Raw genomic sequence first — 6,191 nt, 5'->3', positions numbered from 1 at the left:
GTGGTCTGAGGGAGGCTGAATACAGACGTCCTAAGCTTTAGTTTAAAGTTTTTTTACAAACACAACATTGTAGCATACGGCTGTTGAAGCTTTTCTTTTTACCGCAAAAACGTTGTTCTCGAATTTGTTCGCATACAATGTGTTAAACACTAATAGGGTTATATAATCGAGTCGGTGTTTTCCTTTTCTTAGTAGCAAGCATAAAACACGCGAATCTATATACACTAAAGCACAGGGACCACAAATCAAACGAAAGCAAAAGTTACATAGGAACAAAAAATAACCAAACTAAAAGTAGAAACAAAACAGTGGCCAACGCGTCTCCTATAAAAAATAAATAATAAAAAAGAGAAACAAACATGCGGCACCTCAAACAAATTAAAAAGAAACAATTCAGACAGTTTATTTAAAACAAGACTACTACGCTCATTTTATTATACATCAAAAACAAGTAAACTGCCTAAAATCATTTAAAAACAAACCATATATTACCTTGGGTGAACCAAAACTATCATTCTCCTTTCCCGACTGTTCACCCTATAATTACCAATAACACAAGAAAGGATAAAAGTATTTAAAAACGGGAGACCAGCGCACACAAACAAAGCGGGAGCGAAAGAGAGAATTCTTTCTTCCCGTTCAGGGTAGCAGCAGGGAGACCAAAAACATTAGCATAGCAACCACAGCAGTCTTAATTCACTAAATGGAACTGTTGTGTTATATAAAGATGTGCAAATTGTTAAGAGCGCTGTGGCAATAATTGGTGTTGACAATAAAATGGTCTCACCTCCTACATACGGTAGTTTAAACAGAAAAAAAAAAGATTCCAAGACACATTGAAGTATTTTAGTGTGATTCATTTAGAAGGTACAAATAAAAAGCTGTTTCCCGAAATTACTTCAGCCAATTGAAACAAGAGAAATAGCACTATTCAGGGAGTTTTCGGTTTAACCCTAATGCAGAAAAAACCATGGGGGGGGGGGGGGGGGGGGGTTAAATCAGGTAAACCCGTAAAATCAGAACCCGTTCTTAACTCATTTCAGAGTGCTAATAAGGTCAGGGTTACTATGGAACACATATAGGAAGCCATATATGCGCCATCAAAAAATGTCCTTGCCTGTGACCTCTGACCTCAGCTAAAGGTCAATTACAGGTGAAGGCCAAATACAAAAATGTCTTAAGTGCAGTTTTGAAAGGATTGGTCGTTCTGGGAGACAGGAAACTACTGGACTATAGTCCTCCAGGACCAGGATTGGAGTCTTATCTTTCTGCACACTCTATAGAGCAGAACCCCTGCGATATGTTTCCTGGTCTCCACGTATCTGGAATATATATAATGAGATATGTAACGAAAGTTCCATGATACACACAGTATTAAACAATATTACATAAAACAGTCATGTTAGCTTTCACAACCCTTCTTTGTCACAAGTAGCCTAGCTGAGTGATGACCAAACCCTGTCAAATATTGATCAAACCATAAGCCACAGCTATAACAAATATCAATATCGCTTCAAAATAAGGCTTCATGGCCAGCTAACTTTTCAATAATTTGCAATGCTACAAATATAAGGTGGACATTACTTTTATAAAAGTCATTTGGAATCAACTTTCTATGAAGTTGGGTCTTTTAAAGTAGATCTTTAGCGTATTTAATTGTTGATTTTCTACCGTCCCCATCCCTCATCCAAAGCATAATGTTAGCTTTAACTTTTTTTTTTTTTTTTTTTTTTACCTATCCCCCTGCCAACAAAGAAAACGCTTTTTGATAGAAACACATTTTTTATTTGGGGGTAAAGATGGGCACCCCATTATTGAATCTGATGGGATTAAACTATCTTTCCTTATTTATTTGAAAAAATGTCGCACAACTCTCGCAATGCTAGAGATCTTGCAAAAATGACCCACAAATATTTAAATTAGTAATTTGTGGCTCTGTTGTTAACATTTTCTTTTAGTACATATGACAAAATATATATTTTGCATATTGTTGCAACAGAAATGCAAATCATGGTATGTTTGCGCTGCGACTGGCCCATCTTAGTACATCTACCCCTTAGTGTACTGTTCAGTTGCAGGTTGGCTTGTAGACTATAGATATAACTGGCTGCTGCCCCATGGTGGAAGAAGATGAGATTGAGTTACAGATTGGTTTCATAGTGCAAATGGAAACATAATATAAGACTTGCATTCCTGGTTTTAATATGACCTTAATAATCTAGTGTATCAGTAAAAAGCTGAGTACTTTCTTATTTAAGAACATATAGCTATAACTTGAATTCCAGGCATAATGTGCTTCTTCGGAAACATGATGTTCTCAGTGAAGTACATTAACAAACAAAATAGGTGCCAACTTCCAATACCAGCCATGCTTTAGGTAAGTAAGTGGCCCAGGGCTTCTCACTTAGAACTGTCCTGGGAAACTCAAACAAATGCATCAGTCAAGTCATTAGGTTTAAAATGTGTTATGGCTTAGAATTAGACATTTTAAATAGGGCTGTGTGGTCTTGAGGAACATGTATTTTAAGGTTGATGCTTTCAATGAATTTGTAGCCTAACTTTAATTTGGTGGCAGAAAATACTGTAGCCCTAAGGCTTTACACCACTTAACATATTTTAAATCTAATTAACAAAACAATTAGGTAGATGCACTTGTTTGTACTGTAACCATCTTAGTTACTTGTCAATTGTTTTGTAAAGTTAATGGTTTTATTTATACAAAGGAAGATTAAAATAATTAAACAAACCAAAATTACCAAAGCAAACAAAAAAAATCCCTCAAGTTTGATGGTACAATATGGTGTCGTACTTATTTTAAATGTCTTTTGTCCTGTTTCTCTTTCTGTCTCTCACATTCCACTTTTTCAGTAGTATTTCCAGAGTAAAACACTTAACTAAACCAACTAGCAGTCAGAAACTAGAGAATTGTAAACTTGGTTGCTTTTCTGCAAAGGAAAATCTGCCTCTAACCAGTACGTCATCAGCAAGCGCATAAAATCTCTGTTATTCTTTCATGTCTCTCTTTGTTTCGGTTGCTCAGTCAAGCGCTGGGAAGATGAAATGGAAGTTGGCCGCTTAGAGCCTGGCGGAAGGGCTGCCCTTAGCCACGGATTCCCTGAGGTTTCCCCCTAAAAAATAAAATGCGAGTAGGGGGTTTTCCTTACCTGGGTGCTGAGCGGTTCTTATTTAGTTCTGCCAGTTGAGTGGTCGGGTTGGAGAGATGAGGCTCTCTCCCTAAGTGCAGTCATGCTCTGGGGGACTGTCCATGTCTCAGCTGCTGATTTTCATTAAATTCAGTATTTGGGGGATAGGTGGCAGGGTGCCTCCGTGGAGCGCATTAATTATTTATTATTATTTATTCATGGTATGGGGGCCTTGTCTTTTTGGGGTGAGGTGGCCCATAGCCACTTCCTATCTTCGGCACTGGGATGCATGTAACTGTTCATGCTTTTGCAGCCGGCCTCACGTAGGTAGCCTTCGGGCACACATGGATGAAGCCTCCAGCCAAATTTATTTTTCACTCCGGCCCTGAGTGCCCTCCACAGTCATCGGGCCCCGAGTGCATGCACAGCTCATAAATAATCTACAATTGCAATCACATCATTCATTCATTGCCATTCATTCATTGCGGATTCTGCGTGCTGAAAATGTCAATATCAAATATAATTTAGTAAAGTCAAACTGATAATCACACTTTCTGTAATTACATCTGTTGAATATTTCTTTTACCCTTAAATTACATAATTTTTTCATTGCCCACTAACTAGGCTATATACGCATTTCAAATACAACTTAATAACTTATCAAAGCAAATGAACACACGCCTGTGTTCCCTGTAAAATCTTTGTATTAACCCATGTACCCCTCGGCAAAAGCACCAACTAGTGGAACAACCTGGCCATTTGTTATGTACAGTAGGTTTCTATGTACTGTAAGTTGTGTTGCTAAGAAGGATTCAACTAATTTCAAATCCCTTTTCTCCCTGTGTACCAACCGCATTGCTCCACAGGAAGTAATTAAGTTATCCCCTTTGAGATTTAACGTTCTTCTACAAATGGATGCCTTATAGTTCAATTATCATGAAAGACTGCGTTTATTTTGTATAGGTTACTGTAGAATAGCACAGTTGCCTGAGAATTGTCAGCAAAACTTAAAACTGGCTGTGATGGCATTGTTTTCTTTTAATCAGTGTTCTCTTACATCCTGGTTGCCATGGAGTTCTCAATCTAATGAGGGCACTTTTTGGTTGACCTTTCCCCTGTAGAATGAAGCTAATCTAAAAAATTTGTTTTTGCAGATCTATTGAAGTCTGGATAATGTGTTACTATTGGAGGATCTACCATTTACCCAGATGTTAACAAGACCAAATGTGGTACAGGGTAAACCAAAATCAAATACATTTTACAGGCACGGAATTCACCTTTGCATCCATTACAATTAACCAGCATGGGAATATCTTTTTTTTTTTTTCTTCTGGTTTTCACATATTTAATTATATATATATATATATATATATATATATATATATATATATATATATATATAATATATACACACACACACACACACACACACAACACACACACACACACACAGATACACAGCTCGGGGGGAAAAAATTGAGACCACTGCAAAATTATCAGTTTCTCCTGGTTTTACTATTTATAGGTATGTGTTTGGGTAAAATTAACATTTTTGTTTTATTCTATAAACTACTGACAACATTTCTCCCAAATTCCAAATAAAAATATTGTCATTTAGAGCATTTATTTGCAGAAAATGACAACTGGTCAAAATAACAAAAAAGATGCAGTGTTGTCAGACCTCAAATAATGCAAAGAAAATAAGTTCAGATTCATTTTTAAACAACACAATACTAATGTTTTAACTTAGGAAGAGTTCAGAAATCAATATTTGGTGGAATAACCCTGATTTTCAAGCACAGCTTTCATGCGTCTTAGCATGCTCTCCACCAGTCTTTCACATTGATGTTGGGTGACTTTATGCCACTCCTGGCGCAAAAATTCAAGCAGCTCGGCTTTGTTTGGCTTGTGACCATCCATCTTCCTCTTGATCACATTTCAGAGGTTTTCAATGGGGTTCAGGTCTGGAGACTGGGCTGGCCATGGCAGGGTCTTGATCTGGTGGTCCTCCGTCCACACCTTGATTGACCTGGCTGTGTGGCATGGAGCATTGTCCTGCTGGAAAAACCAATCCTCAGTTTGGGAACATTGTCAGAGCAAAAGGAAGCAAGTTTTCTTCCAGGACAACCTTGTATTTGGCTTGATTCATGCCAAAGCTGCCCGATTCCAGCCTTGCTGAAGCACCCCCAGATCATCACCGATCCTCCACCACATTTCGCAGTGGGTGCGAGACACTGTGGCTTGTAGGCCTCTCCAGGTCTCCATCTAACCATTAGACAACCAGATGTTGGGCAAAGCTGAAAATTGGACTCATCTGGGGGTGCTTGAGCAAGGCTGGAATCGGGCAGATTTGTCTTTGTGAAGGGCGCATGAATGTATTTACAGTATAATCATAAATCTCGAAAAACTACTCACTTCTAAATCTTTTGTAGTCATTTTTGTATTACTTTAGTATAAATGTTAATTTGGATTCATATGTTGTTGTTTTCTGACTTTATGTGAAGGAAAAGACACATTTGCCCGTTTTTCCATTGGAAATAGTGATATTTTGAACACTGTCCTGGTAACAAAAGCAAAGTTTGTGGGGAATAATAGCCATTTTCTATACTTTTGAGGCATAAGCAATTAGGAAATAACGCTTACTACCCAGGAACAAAAATTGTGTTACATAGTGTAATGCAATGGACTTTCTGCTGTTTATGTATGTGAACGCATGTCTGATTTTTAGATTACTGGCAACTACAAACTTAGCATGTACTAAAATGGAAAAGACAAAATGTTCATTTGTCATAGATTCTTCACCAAACTTATCATCGATGTCTTGGAATGCATTTACCTATAATCTGATAAACTGGCTAGTATGGAACAGATGGTGATAAACACTTCCAACAAATCACTAATCTGAACAGGTCAGTTCCACACTGTTTTAGATTAGTGGGAGTCTACTGTATTTGGTACGATATAGTGTTTTGGCCACAGTTATATAATATGATATGGTATGTGTGTGTGTATATATATATATATATATATATATATATATATATATAT

The sequence above is a fragment of the Polyodon spathula genome, chromosome 17 (genome assembly GCF_017654505.1).
Source record: "Polyodon spathula isolate WHYD16114869_AA chromosome 17, ASM1765450v1, whole genome shotgun sequence".
Classification (NCBI taxonomy): Eukaryota; Metazoa; Chordata; class Actinopteri; order Acipenseriformes; family Polyodontidae; genus Polyodon; species Polyodon spathula.
The sequence above is the reverse complement of the archived record's forward strand: the minus strand, read 5'-3'. Positions refer to the sequence as shown.